This window comes from Dermochelys coriacea, chromosome 10, assembly GCF_009764565.3.
Source record: "Dermochelys coriacea isolate rDerCor1 chromosome 10, rDerCor1.pri.v4, whole genome shotgun sequence".
NCBI lineage: Eukaryota > Metazoa > Chordata > Testudines > Dermochelyidae > Dermochelys > Dermochelys coriacea.
Genome location: NC_050077.1, coordinates 5,815,432 through 5,829,791, shown reverse-complemented (window position 1 = coordinate 5,829,791; position 14,360 = coordinate 5,815,432). Strand labels below are relative to the sequence as shown.

The 14,360-nt window shown below is 43.3% G+C and overlaps 1 long non-coding RNA gene across 2 annotated transcripts in view; it reads left to right on the top strand.

The window, feature by feature from the left end:
- Nucleotides 1-10,142, top strand: part of LOC119862572 — a 10,956-nt gene extending 814 nt beyond the window's left edge. For both annotated transcript variants that reach the window (XR_005295296.1, XR_005295297.2), the window contains exons 2-4: nt 285-358; nt 4,745-4,814; nt 9,418-10,142. This is a non-coding gene — a long non-coding RNA (uncharacterized LOC119862572). The remainder of the gene's footprint in view (nt 1-284; nt 359-4,744; nt 4,815-9,417) is intronic.
- Nucleotides 10,143-14,360: the final 4,218 nt, after the last annotated feature.

The following is a 14,360-nucleotide window of genomic DNA, read 5'->3' as shown; positions in this document are numbered from 1 at the left end:
GACTCATGTGGCAGGGGGACAGATGGTGTGTTGGAGGACTGGGGAAGAGCTCAGAGCAGGGGAGGCTGTGTCAGGGGACTGTTGGATTTATGATGTTTTGGGATTTTTCTAAAGATTGTGCAGCCAGTAAATGGTGCCCTGAAGAAAGGGCCTGAGCGGATTCTGGGTGTGGTGTTTAATCCTTCCTGGACTGAAGAGACAGGCTAGCGGCCTACATGGTATTTTTGTTTACTGTAGAGACTGTCTATTCCAACTACAGACCCCTCCTTATGTTTCCTTACCAGGGAGGAACATTTATTCTGAAATGGAATGCCCAAGATAGTTCTTCACTCAGAAGGTCATTTTGCTGTCTTCTCAGGTAATTGATGCATTAAAAGCTTTCCTAAACTTGCTAATTAAATATGATACATTAACATTTTGACTGTCACTATGGTAATGTAGAGGCCTGAAACTTAAAATGTAGCCTTAAATTTCCTGATAGTGAAAGCCCAGATCCTGCAACAGATAGCATGTGGCTGGACTGTTGTGCCCAAGTGGGACGGTCTTGCCAGGTGCCCTTACATGCAGCAGAACTGGGCCCCAAGTACTGATTGTTCTACTGATGTCCTTTGCAAATCCTCATACTTGATGGTGGGAACTAACAAGTCTCCAGTGGCAGAATGGAAAGGAGTTTGGCTCTTCAATTGCTCAAGGTGCATTACTAATATAACTCCCAGGAAGGGAATGCAGAGGGAGGAAGCTAAAGCAGCAAGAGATGAGGAGGGGGGCATAAGAGAAGGCAGAAGTTGCAGAGGAAGGGAGTCAGCATGGAGCAAAGAGAGAAGGATAGAATGGGGAAATGAGTTTGGAATAGCACTGGATGGAAGCCAGATTTTCTGTTTCAAGGGGATGTAAGCACCTGTGCTCACCACTAGGTCACCCCCTTGTGCCTGCACCCAGTCCTCTCATCCCCCTCCTAGCTACTTTCTTGGTTGCGCAATGGCCAGTCCCAGCCAGCATCTTCTCCCGACTCCCTCTCTGGGTCTCAGCCCTCTGGCCAAGTCACAATAGTTCACCCTCCTCCTGGGTTAACTAACGGTCCAATTTAAAGTTCACAGATGTCCAAATGTCTACTTCTTCTGACTCTCTTGGGCTCACCAGAAATCCTCTGTTTCCGAGCCGCAGCAGAGATTCTTTTGAACCACTTCTTCCCCAGCAGGAGTCTCCTGCTGCTTCCCTTCACCAGTAGTTTACCTCTGGGGATCTCCCTGATCTTTATGGGTGCTGAGTGCTCTGTGGGTGCCTCAGCCTGATATTCCCTTGTCGCTCTCCAGGATCTTTCTTCCTCTACTGAGTTCCCATCTTTAAGTAGTTGTCACAAACTCCATGCTTTGGATGTCCCTAGCCTCTGACTGCCAGAAGCTGGGACTGGATGACAGGGGATGGATCACTGGATGATTGCCTGTTCTGTTCATTCTCTCTGAAGCATCTGGTATTGGTCACGGTTGAAAGATAGGCTATGGGCTAGATGGACCACTGGCCTGATGCAATAGGGCTGTTATGCTCTCATGAATCTGAGGAAGAAGAGAATCAGGCAGGAACAAAAAGGTTCAATCCAACAGTTCCCATCTGCGGAGATGCATCAGTCTTGCTCAGATGAACAAATGCCGTTCCAACCTTTTCTGTAAAGTCAACTGATCGTTTCACTTCATTTAAGTGAAGACGCTAGCTTGCTAATTTCGAAACTAGAGTTTTCCCATTCCAGTCTAAACACTGACCATTAATCTTGGAAACATAGGGTATAATTACTCAGCCTATACAAGATGTAAGGACTCCACTTAAAGTAGATGTTTCTTGCAGTGTAACTGCAAAGTTTCTAAATATTTACACCTAATCCCATAAGGATGCCTTTCTCTGTGGGATATTATTGCTGTCTTCAAACTATTACAGAGCTCGGAGTGACCAGATCAAGTGTAGTTTCCTTATAGAGGCATTCTCAAAGGCTATGCATACACTAGAGGGCTTACAGTGGAGCACCTGGGTGAAGAATGTCGCTTCACTGAGCGACAGAAGTTTTGCTGACGTACGTGGTAGTGTAGACGTAGCTTAAGGCTCTGATCCAGCAAAACACTTTTGGTGGCTTAAGTGTAACAAAGGTAGTGCATAGCCCCTCTGTTTGACTTCTGCACTAGAGTGAATTTTACCCATAGTGGATCATTAGCAATAGAGCTTAGAGATCCTAACTACCAAGTTGCTGATCTAACCAGTTGGCTACAGTTCTGTCTATACATATGTGCACACATGCTGAGCATTTGTTTTTCTGGCCATTTGGGGAATGCCACCATTCTCAGCAGGGGAGCTAGACTTGAAGACTTCTTGAGGTTCCTTCCAGCCCAATGTTTCTCTGATTCCAAGGATTTGTTTGAGAGATACAATTGTCTCTTCTTGCAGAGAATCTCTCCAGCTTCATCTTTTGATCAGTGCAGCTTCCAAGGGCTGCAAAAAATAAATCAACCAACCCCATGTACTGATTTGTCAAGTTGTTTGCAAAACTCCAGAAGACGCATTGTTAAGCATTGTGCCGAGTTTCAATTAAGGAGCATGAAAGACTGTTTAACAAATGCTTAGAGGCTTATTAGCGGAGACATAATTAAGATCAATGTTAACTGGGGACCAGAGGAAACAGATCTGAAAGTGAATCAAACTGCTAGAGGGTTTCCACTATTTAGATAATGGGAGAATAAACTGTCGAACAGCTGTTATCATATCCAATCCTGAAGCGAAATGTGCTGTGCTGGAAAGAAATACACTTTTGCATCTTTCAAAAAGTGAAAATTAAAAGGGGCAATAAAATTCTCTGTTCCATGAGAGCAGATGGAACCTCATCTCTAGCGCAGTGTGGGTTTAATCTCTGCAAACGCTTCAGGCCTTTGGAGTGTACTTCAGAGGAAGCCTGAAGCCAGCCTCTTGGCATGGTCTTTAAGCATGAGTCTCTCATTCCTCCCCACATCTTGCTTTCAAACTGAGTATCGGGCGCAATGGCACATACTCGCAGCTTGCATCTTGTAGAAATTGAGAGACTATCCAATGAAGCAGTGCTACCAAAGCCACCCCTGGTGATGGCTGGATCCCTTTTAAGGGAGGATTCCCACTCTGCAGAGCTCTAGAGAGAAGGATGATCTGTAGGTAGCTCTATCCTGCTTCCGTATACCAGTCTGGGTAGCATAGTCCCCTCAAAAGTTCTGAATATACAACTAGCCTGTTAAGCAGGGCTCTCTTTTTTCTTTTCTTTCCTGAGCATTGAGGGAGCTTTTTAAAGGAACCACTTAATAGTGTGAATTTGCTAACTCCCACAGGAAGGTGGGTGAAAATGACCTTTTCTAAAAATGAAAATCAGTCTACAGTGACTGACTTTGCAGAAATCAGCAAATAGCCACCTACATCGTTCATCTTCAGCTTGTGTATGTGTGTCTGCGCAAATGTTGAGACAGAAATGCCAATCACAGTTGCCACTATAATAAAGGAACAAGTGTGAAAGCCTGGAAAAACAAAGTGTTCATATCAGAACTATTTTAGAGGTAGGCAGATGCACATTGAGGTCAGTGGTTGTATCCAGGGATGGTATGATTCCAATCTGGACCTAGTTTGACTTCAGTTTCTGTCTACTTATAGCATTTATATGGCCCTGTAGCAGGGCAAGACTCACCAGTGCAGCACCTCCCGCTGATCGTCCTGGGAATTAGCTCTCCAGGCTCTCCGGAGCACCTTCTGTAGGCCGGTGTCCCACTTACTTCAGACCCTGTCTCCCTCCCGGTGCCCCTCTACATCAGGGTTCTGTCCACTGCAATACCCTTGCAGGCTGGGTCTCCCCTCCCCGAGGAATCCCCATCCTCTGTCCCCACCTTGCCTCAGCAGTTACTGCCAGTCCTCACCTAGCCCCCACGCACTGGGGCAGACTGCAGTACCACTCATCATCGGCAAGGAGGGTTTGGACCTGCTGCCTTTGCCTAACCTTGCACTGCCCCTCTGCAACCCTAGTACCTGTTCTAGGCCTTCAGCAAGGTGTGCAGGCTGGGGGTTTTCCAGCTCCTCTGGCCTTTCCCCAGCCCTGCTCCACTCTAGGTACCCTGGTGAGCTCCCAATCAGCCGAACCCATCTCTCTCCACAGCTAGAGAGACACTGCCTGAGCTCCTGGCTCACAGCCTTTTATAGGACCAGCTGTGGCCTGATTGATTGGAGCCTGACCCCAGCTGTGGCTGCCTTCCCCATCAGCCTAGGCTTTGGCTCACAGCCCCAGCCCTCTCCCAGGGCTGGCTGTAACCCTTTCAGGCCCAGAATGGGTGACCACCCTGCTACAGGCCCCCATTACCATATTTCCTGAGCATCCCTAAATCCTTTCATGTATTTCCTCTGACAACACTCTAGTGAGGCAGGGCAGTGCTATTATCCCTGTTGTATAGATGGGGAAACTGAGGCACAGAGGTTAAATGACTTGCCCACGGTCACGTAGAAAGTCTATGGCAGAGCAGGGACTTGAATCAGTCTCCAAGTTCCAGGCTAGTACATTAAATGCTGCCTCCCACAATCAGGTTTAAGGCTGAAGCCAGCCTAAATTTCAGGCTTGGGTTGGATAATGCAAAAGTTTTGTGAGATTTCAACCCCAAATTGCTGTAACCTCACCAGAACATTGATTGTGAAGCCTGCCATCTGGAATAGAGAAGACACTAACCAGTTCAGCTGTTCTCCTAACATTTCCTCCATTCAGAGCCAGGATCTCATGAGGAAAAACCTTGATCGCAAGATTTCATGTGCATCTGAACTCTAGCACCACAGATGTAAGTGTTACACTTGTGTAATTCCATTGGACTAACATAGTGGTGAATAAGGCCCTAGAACTGGAAAGGTTTTGGGTCTGATACAGAACTAGAGACTTTTTTATTTTTAAAAAATAATGTGCAACTTCAGTCAAACTTCTAATTGAAATTACAAATTTCGATTAAAAAAGCAGGTGGAGATGTTAGCTAAACTGACTGAATCCAGTTTTCCAAACAGCTAGGTCAGCTTGGACCTATAGCAGTAGGAATAGATTTGTACATGGGGATCCATATCCAACAAGGTTTGAATTTCTTCTATTTGCCTTTCTCTAGTTATAACAGCGCTTCAATGTTACTTGAACATAATTCCAGCATCAGTAGTCTTCTGATTCATATAGATTGTTTAGCTATAGAGCAATATTTATTCTCATTACTAATACTACTTCTGTCATGCCTCTTATACAACCATCTCAGAGCATTTTACAAAGATTAATTAGTTTACTTGCAAGTAAAATAAACCTGTAGAAATCACTTGGTAGTACAGCATGATAAAGTAGTAGTTAGTTTACATACCTGGAGTGATGGCCAGCTGTCCAAATTTTCCTTCTGATGAAGCCCACAAGTCTGCTAGGTTTAAAAATTGGGTTTATAACCTCAGTGGACTGCTCTGACTTTTTAGAAATATATATGATTAAGCATTCTCAGTTTTTAGTTAGCATTGTAATGTTTGACTTGTTTGCTCTTTCCCTGTGCTTATTACTAAATATTTAGTACTCAGTAAGAAATGCAATCGGATGCATTTCCATGATGCATTTACATGGTAGGTAGGCACTCCCTTTCATTTCTTTTTTTCCATTTTTTTCACCTCTGTTATCTTTCCCCTGTGCTTTATCAGTTACATTTTTACAGTATATAAAGTAGAAAATTTAAAATTAACAGAATAAATTCAAATCATCAGAACACCTGATCTGATAGGCAACTACTATTATGCTCATTTCTCAGAATGAGAAACTATGGGACAGTCTGGACAATAACTCATAATCTGGGTTCAATTCCCAACTCTGCCACAGATTTCCACTGTGATCTTGGGAGAATCATTTAGGGCTTGTCTACACTGCCCCCGTGTTTTGGACTACAGGGTTGTAAATAGCAGTGCACTCCAAAGTGCCATGCTGTAACTCCCCCCCCCCCCATGTGAACTAAAAGTTCCTAGATATCATTAACATAGTCCTCTTCAAACAGGACTACGGTATGCTCCCATAGCCCAAACTGCGGGGCAATGCAGGCATAGCTTTATCTTCCCTTCATCTCCCCATCCATAATGTAATGACAGCAGTGCTTTCTTTCTCCTGTATGCAGTGCCTAGCATACTGGAGCCCAGACCTTAGATGAATCTGCTAGGTGCTCTTTTATAATACAGCTATCAATAATAAATAGAGCTAGTGGAAACACTGCATAAGACAAACCGGTAAGAGGATGCAAAAGAAAATAATGCAAACGCTACCAAGATCAGAATGACCTAGAGGCGAGACATCATATACAGAGAAATGACCAGGTGAGGCTTAGTGGAGAAACAAGCCATGGGCAGGAATGAATGCACATATGGAATGTGCTGGTGGTAGGTCATTGACATTAATCAGTTGCTACATTGAAATGGGAGAAGAAAAAGGTGAAAGATGAAGTGTGCAAACTGTAGATTTCCTCAAAGCTTGGCTCTTTTTCTCCCTCCTCCCCCCCATTACTTTTATTTTATTTTTAAGTTTCTTCTGTATATACATGACAGGGTCAAGTGCTGCTTTAAGCTACACAAGTATAAATCCAGAGTAACTCCACTGGGCATAATACTGAACTCTTGTTTTATCAGGAGTAATTCCAATATAGGAGTAAAAATGGAGGAATTTAGACCAGACCCAGTGAAGTTCATCTGGATTGACACCTGTAAATGAGCTAGATTTGGCCTGATATTTTTAGTCTCTGTATAGATAAGGGTTTAATCCAATCAGCTGTTTCACTTGGAAGCCTTGCCTGAGTAAGGAGAAATGGGGTTAGAGAAATGCTTCCCCCCCATCTAATCTCACACAGCAAGGTAAATCACGAATAGCCCCACTGAAGTGATTGTCATTAATTACTCTTATGGAAGATGGATCTTGATACCAAGTTCTACTTTCTGCCACTTTGGTGAAAATCCAGAGTAACTACTGATTTCAATGGCACTACTCTTGATTTGCTTGGGTGTAAATTGAGAGCAGACTATATCCCTACATGATAACCACACACTAAATAGAACACCTACAGTCACAGAGCCAAGCTGAAATGTAACTGATAAAAAAGTACAGGGGAAAAGATAAGAGGTGAAAAAGAAACTAAATGAAAGGGAGTGCCTGCCTACCTACCATGGAAATGCATGTGATTGCATTTCTTATTGAGTTCTAAATATTCCATAATAAGCACAGGGAAAGAAGAGCAAACAAGTCATAAACACTACAATGCTAGCTAAACTGAGAGCACTTAATCATATATTTCTAAAGTCAGAGCAGTCCACAAAGATGATAAACCCAGTTTTTAAATTTAGCAGAGTTGTGGCCTTCATCAGAAGGAACATTTGGACAGCTGGCCGTCACTCCAGGCATGTAACTGCTACTTATTGTCTTTATAATTCATGCTAAGCAGAAGCTAACTTCAGAAATGCACAGAAGTGGAGATGCAGTACAATTGTTGGTGGAACAGACAGAATCCATGAAAAGGCTCAGGATTTGTCTGCTCATAAAGCAGATTGGTTCTAGGCTTCATTGCACTTGACTCCATTTGATACTGATCTGAACTGGTCAAGACACCTGTCCCTGAGCTTAGGCATCCTGCTGCAGGTAACAAAGCCCTAGAACAGTAATCCCTAGCTAGCTGGTAGGAGGCTTTCACTATAATATTACGACACTTTACTGGGGCTTAATTGTAACAATCCAAGTTCCTCTGCGTAAGGGCCAGCATGTAATTGCACTGCTCCAGAAATAGATCAGTGAATGAGTTATGGCTCAGTCACAATTCAGTCTCTGCTTCCTTCTTGCTCCATGGGGAAAGGAAGCCATGCCAGCTGCTGGCCAGCTGCTGCTTGCTTCCCTTTCCCATGCTGGTTCAGCTGTGCTGGTTGCATGCCCCTACATGGTCACTCCCTGACACATCGCATGGGGGGAAGTAGTGGCCCCTTTCTGTGACCCATGATACAGGTGTATAAGGAGCTGACTTATGGCTCGTTATTTCCTTGCATGAGCATGTGGGGCAAGGTACGATCCTACCCTTCAAAAGTACCCAGAGTAGGCAAAGAACCTGCAATCACTTGATTTTTTTCCCTTTGAGCCCAGTAATGTTACAATACAGGGAGAGTAGGGTTTAAGGCTAACAGATCTGCTATATCTCAGGACAAAGTCAGAATCAAACCCAGTTCATTTGGGCTCTTTGCCCAAAATATGATAGCAAGATTAGTACTGGTAGTGGGCTGGAGATGGAGAGAGGAACCCTGACGTAAAACAGAGGGCAATATGGGAAAAGGAGATAGCTACTTGTGGGAGCAGCATAATAACACACTGATAGCCAGATAGAAAACATAACAGAAGCACAATAACCTGGGTATTAGGCAAGTATCTGCAAGCAGGGACACAAGTTGGATAATTCAATTTTTGGCTTTTTTCTATGTGGCAAATCTGGGCAGTTATCCCTTCTCTGTGATACACAGCAAAGCTGGATTGTATAGAGGTCTGAGGGATGCCTTGTGAATTGGTGAGAACAGCATTAGCATCTTTTCTGTCAGGTTCCCGTTAGAGGTAATGGGGTTTAGGATGTAATACCCTTGTTCTCCTCCTTCAGCATGTAAATCCAGCTTGCATGTGGAACCTGGGGCTGAATGGAATAACTATGGTGCTTACAGATACACGTCACAAACTGCATGGGCCAGTCTGGCCAGAGCTGCTCAGACTGAAATGGTTAATATTTAACAAAGAAACTCCTCTTTCCTTCTAGCCTCTCTTTATGAATATTCTAATTTAATTTTACCAAAAAAAATTTTCCCAACTCGTGTATTCTGTTTGGATGGGCAAATCTCAGAATCTTTGCTTCAGATAAAAGACCCCAAAGCCTCTGTCAGACATGCCAAACCTGTGGGGGGGGGGGAACCCTCTGAAATTGGGCTTGTTTTTGGCTTGAGCTGCTTGTTGCTTGGTTGGCTTGTAACTTGTCGCTTGTTACTATTTTTTTTGTATCAGCTCCCAGCAAGCAGGGGTGGGGGGGGGGGGGAAGAGTCAGGGGTGCACAGCAGGCCCACCACAGTCCCATACTGCACACCAGGGGGATCTAGTCACATAGAGTGGGGTTCTTTTAGCCTTGTTTTGAAATGGAATTAGTCTGATTTCTGGTTTATTGTGAAAGTCGGGGTGCCAATTTACCAAGTGAAAGTTGGCAACTGTGCTCTGTTTGTCCAAACCTGATCTGAACTATCCAAGCCCTTGGATTTTTTTAAACTGGGCTGGCTTTTTTTAAACTGGGCTGGCTATCTCCCATGAATAGGGTACTGGGTGAAGCCAGAAATCCAAGGAGAACAGCCTATTTGGTAATATTGGGGCACTTCCGCTTCCAGCCAATAACGGGATGCCCAGAAGCAACACAGCAATGAAAAATTACAGGTGATAAGGCAGGATTAGAAGAAGTAGACAGGCTGCTTGATGTCTTCAGCATCTCTAATCCAAGGAACCCATTCTCAGCTAAAGAAATTGTGCACAGTTCCACTGCAATCAATGGCCCGATCCTCTGCTGGCGGTTTGAATGGAACGACGCCTGCTCACATGAGCTGTAAATCTCTACCCAGCCTTCTCCTTGTCCCAGTGAAACGTTTCCTTGTTCATCCATCTATGCCTGCTCATCCTTGCTGCACCAGCTTCTTCATCCCCCACTGAGCTACCACTTAATTGCTTCCATGAGATGTCAGCTGGATGAAGCCTGCTCTATTTAAATGGCATTCCTAATCTCGGCCAACTTTGTGGGTTACACCCCCCCTGAACCAAGACTCCCTCTCCATTATTTCCTTAATGGTTTCATTCATTAATGAGATCGCTTAATTGCACTTAGCTTTATTCCCTGTCACCACTACGTCAAAAAGGAAAGGAGAGTCATTAATCATGCTCAGTGCTTTTGTCCCTCGCAGAGACAGAATCTGATAGAAAGCTATGAAGAGGTCACAGGCTGCAAGGAAAAATCACCTAATAAAGATATATCTGAAGCATGTTCTTCCCCCACCCTGAAAGCTGAAATCCATGTGTTACGCTGTAATGCCAGCAGCACTATAATTAAAGGGCTTCTGTTTCACTGTATGACTTGCTTTATATTTTCACTCGGTTGCACAGTTGCCTCATAAAGAATAGTAATTAGGTGTCAGTTTCTATTTTCCTGATTTCATCCCAGCTACTACACATGGGGCCAAGTTTGCAGCTGGCAAAACTCCCAAAAAAACCCAACAACTGAGAACTGGACCCAGGTGATCTTTCCCTCAGATGCACACTTGCTCTCCTTTCTGTGGCAACATGAGGATAAGAGGTGCTGTGTTTAACTTGTCCCAAGACAAATACTCCTCTCTGTGGCAGCATGCCAACATAGAGTAGATCTCCCTCTTTGATAAATGTTGACCTGCAATTGAAGAAGCTTTGTAGGACCAATCCTTCTCTCACAGGAAAAACTCCAGCTGAAAGGTTGCAATGTAATGTTATGGGTTTTTTTACGCTCCAGAATGATACAGAGAGAGAGAAAACAGGCTGTTCCCTAAGGCAGTGAAATACAACTCATCCCACTTTGCTTTAAAATGGCTTTTCAGACTGACTGTAGGTACATTGGCATTTATGGTGTTGTGTAGAGTACAGACACTACTCACCCAGCTAGTATGGGTATACGTAGTAGTGTAGACAGTGAAGCACTACTTAGATGAGTAGCCTGAATCCTCTTGGCATATATCCTACAGGGGCTCTCTACACAGCCAAACAGTGCATCCCATGTCTACATTTTTTAGCAGTGTAGAGGCTCGCTGCTGGAACCTTTCATTGCAGAGTGTAGCTACACACCGTAATGACAAGTTTGGATGCAGCCTGTCTTTCACTGCTGCACGTGTAGCGTCTGTACTCTGCAGGCCACCATAAGTGTAGATGTAGTCTCTGATGTTGTGCTTTGCTTACAGAGCCCCCTAGCCTGCAAGCAGGACCAAGAACTGCACCTCTACCCCCCAAAAGCAATAGCTTTACAATCCCATCACAGTCCTCGATATACCACAGAGCAGTAGCTGGCCTTTCCATCATAAACACTTTGCCCCCTTAATCTGTGTCCTGAGCTGGAGAAAGTTAAAAGCGAATCCAGCAGAAATCTCTGTGCAAAACTGAATTTATGTTCTCCCAGCCTGAAAGTTGGGTTGACTTTGATTGAGACTCATCAGATCATCACTAGATGATCCACAGATAAAGTTGTGCATTTGTTGAAATGTCACCAGGCCCACTCCATTCATCAAGCACCCTCAACCTCCATTGATTTCAGCCAGTAATCAAACCCTTGGGTTTCATAAACAAAAAATCTAAGGATGCATGATCTCATCCAGATGAAAAAGAAAAAGGAACCTGAAACTTCCCTGACAGCTTGGACTATCTTTGCTGTTTTGGAAGCTCTCTCTTACACCACCTTTGTAGCCTTGTTTATAAACAGAAGTGCTGAAAGGCTACAGAAATGGCTGATCTTGCCATCTATTCAGCCGGCCAGCTGGAAGCATGAAACCCTTCAAGACAACATGTTGTGGTGAGATTTCTAGTTAAGCCTGTGGCTCCATCAGGTTCAGAAAAGCTTCCAAACACTTGGAGGCTCAGTGCTTATTCAAGATGAATGCAAAGGCATTTTGGAGCTTCTCACATCACTATTATTTATCTGCTCTTTGAACGATTGACATCAGCTTTTTGCATCATCCTCCAGGACCCTCTTTCAATGACTTCCCCTTTGCGGGATGGGAGAGGGGGAAGAAGGAGAATAAGCAGTCCTGCGCTATACAGGAGACTGGAACTGTTCTTGTAAATGGCCTTTGAGCCGTTGTGCAAGCAAGAGGAAGTTTTCCCCATCTTCCTGTGTGACTGTGTAAGGGCCTTCACACTCTGGCCCTAGCATTATGATTTTCCAGTGCCCACAAGTGTTCTCCCAATGCTGATAAAAAGACAAGGTACTTCCAAAAGTATTTCATAGATAAAACAAAAGAAGGTTAGTGGGTATTAGGGTGACCAGATGTCCTGATTTTATAGGGACAGTTGTGATATTTGGGGCTGTGTTGATTTGGGCGCCTATTACCCCCCACCCCCTGCCCCGATTTTCCACACTTGCTGTCTGGCCACCCTAGTGGGTACAAAAAAACAGATGGGAGGGATTGACGGAAGGCAACTCATGGTGACCCCAATGGGATTTGGGGTTTACTCAGCACTGGCTCATGTGCTCCACACGTCCTTCTCTGTGCCCAATACACACCGGATAGGAGTCTGTTACTGCCTTTAGCTTCAGCATACATGTCTTCAGTTCAAGCTGTAGAATTTCATGCTTATAACTCCGGAGATCCCCACTGCTGGCCAAGATAGAGACCGTCCCCCTATACACAATATGCAGTAGCACATGTTTTATAGATAAATACTTGTCAGATGTATGGGGCTTGGGCTGTAGCCAGTGATTTGCCAGACTTTCTTTCCCCATTAATCCTCAGCTGTTCTAAATTGACTTTTGTGGAGCTATACCGATTTGCACAAATTAAAGATCTGGCTCAATAGCCATACAGGAAATATCTTGACAAGATCTGGTGCTCTGAGATAGGTGGGTGGCGATCCTTTTTAATCCGTTGAATTGCTAATACAGCAGAGAGAAGCACAATTTCAGGAAAGCAGATTGCATTTCTAATAAACTAGAGGGTTCATAATGATCCCTCAAGCAGAGCTGAGCTGCAAAAGCTTTGGCTGGTGAATAGGCCACAATCTGTTTTCAGTTACATGGGAGTAAGCATTGACTTTAGTGGAGTTACTCTGAATTTGAACTGGTGTAACTGGGAGCAGAATTTGACTCTTAATCTTTTGTTAGCCTTGGACGATCAAGTGCCAGATACTCTGCTTATGCTGTCTTATATTTAAAATTCTCCCTAACAGTGATTGCAAATTTGTTCTGGGTGCATTTTAATGAGTCAGTTTATCTGAAAACCCTAATTCATGCTCTGTTTGTTTCATTTACAAGAGACTCTGTTCCAATGCTAAGTACAATAATTTTTTAAAACATACATCAAGAGAATTTGGCAAAAACATTCTCCTGGCTATTTTCTCTTATTTTAGAAACACAGAAGAAGTTTATGTCTCACTTCTACTTTATAATCCTTTCTGAATTTTTCAAAGCATAGTCCTTTATTTGCCAATCATTAGCAGCTGGCAGCCAATAATATCAGTCAGTGCTATTTAGATAAGTGGTCGGTTCTAAAGCACTGGCTGAACACTCTCACTGGCTGTGCTTTGACTTAGTCATGAAGATAACCCAGCATATGCTGTTTTATAACTCATCCATTGAAAGTCTTCAGCTGTTTGGTGCAAAGAGTTATCTTAGTCCTCCAGCATGGATTCCAGTGACAGCTAAGACTACACTATTCAAGGGCAGGAATTGTATTTACACTTGACACAAAATGAGGCTCGATTGGCTATAGTCTGTGCTGACAATGGGGGGGGGAAGATCATTCCCCCCCCCAGTTTAAAAAAAAAACCTAACAGGTTTACAATGTTTCTAATTAGGGGTGTCGATTAATCACAGTTAACTCACGCGATTAACTAAAAAACATGAATCGCGATCAATCGTAGTTTTAATCACACCATTTAACAATAGAATACCAATTGAGATTTGTTAAATATTTTGGATGGTTTTTTTACATTTTTATATTGATTTCAATATATTTTTATATTGATTTCAATTACAACACAGAACACAAAGTGTACAGTGCTCGCTTTATATTATTATTTTTATTACAAATATTTGCACTGGAAAAGTGATAAACAAAAAGTATTTTTCAGTTCATCTAATACAAGTACTGTAGTGCAATCTCTTTATCATGAAAGTTGAACTTACAAAGGTAGATTTTTTTTTGTTACATAACTGCACTCAAAAACAAAACAATGTAAAATTTTAGAGCCTGCCAGTCCACTCAGTCCTACTTCTTGTTCAGCCAATCGTTAAGACAAACAAGTGTGTTTACATTTACAGGAGATAATGCTGCCCACTTCTTATTTACAATGTCACCAGAAGGTGAGACCAGGTGTTCACATGGGACTTTTGTAGGTGGCATTGCAAGGTATTTATGTGCCAGATATGCTAAACATTTATATGTCCCCTCATGCTTTGGCCATCATTCCAGAGGATGTGCTTCCATGCTGACTACAATCATTTAAAAAAATATTGCGTAAATTAAATTTGTGACTGAACTCCTTGGAGGAGAATTGTATGTCTCCAGCTCTGTTTTACCTGCATTCTGCCATATATTTCATGTTACAG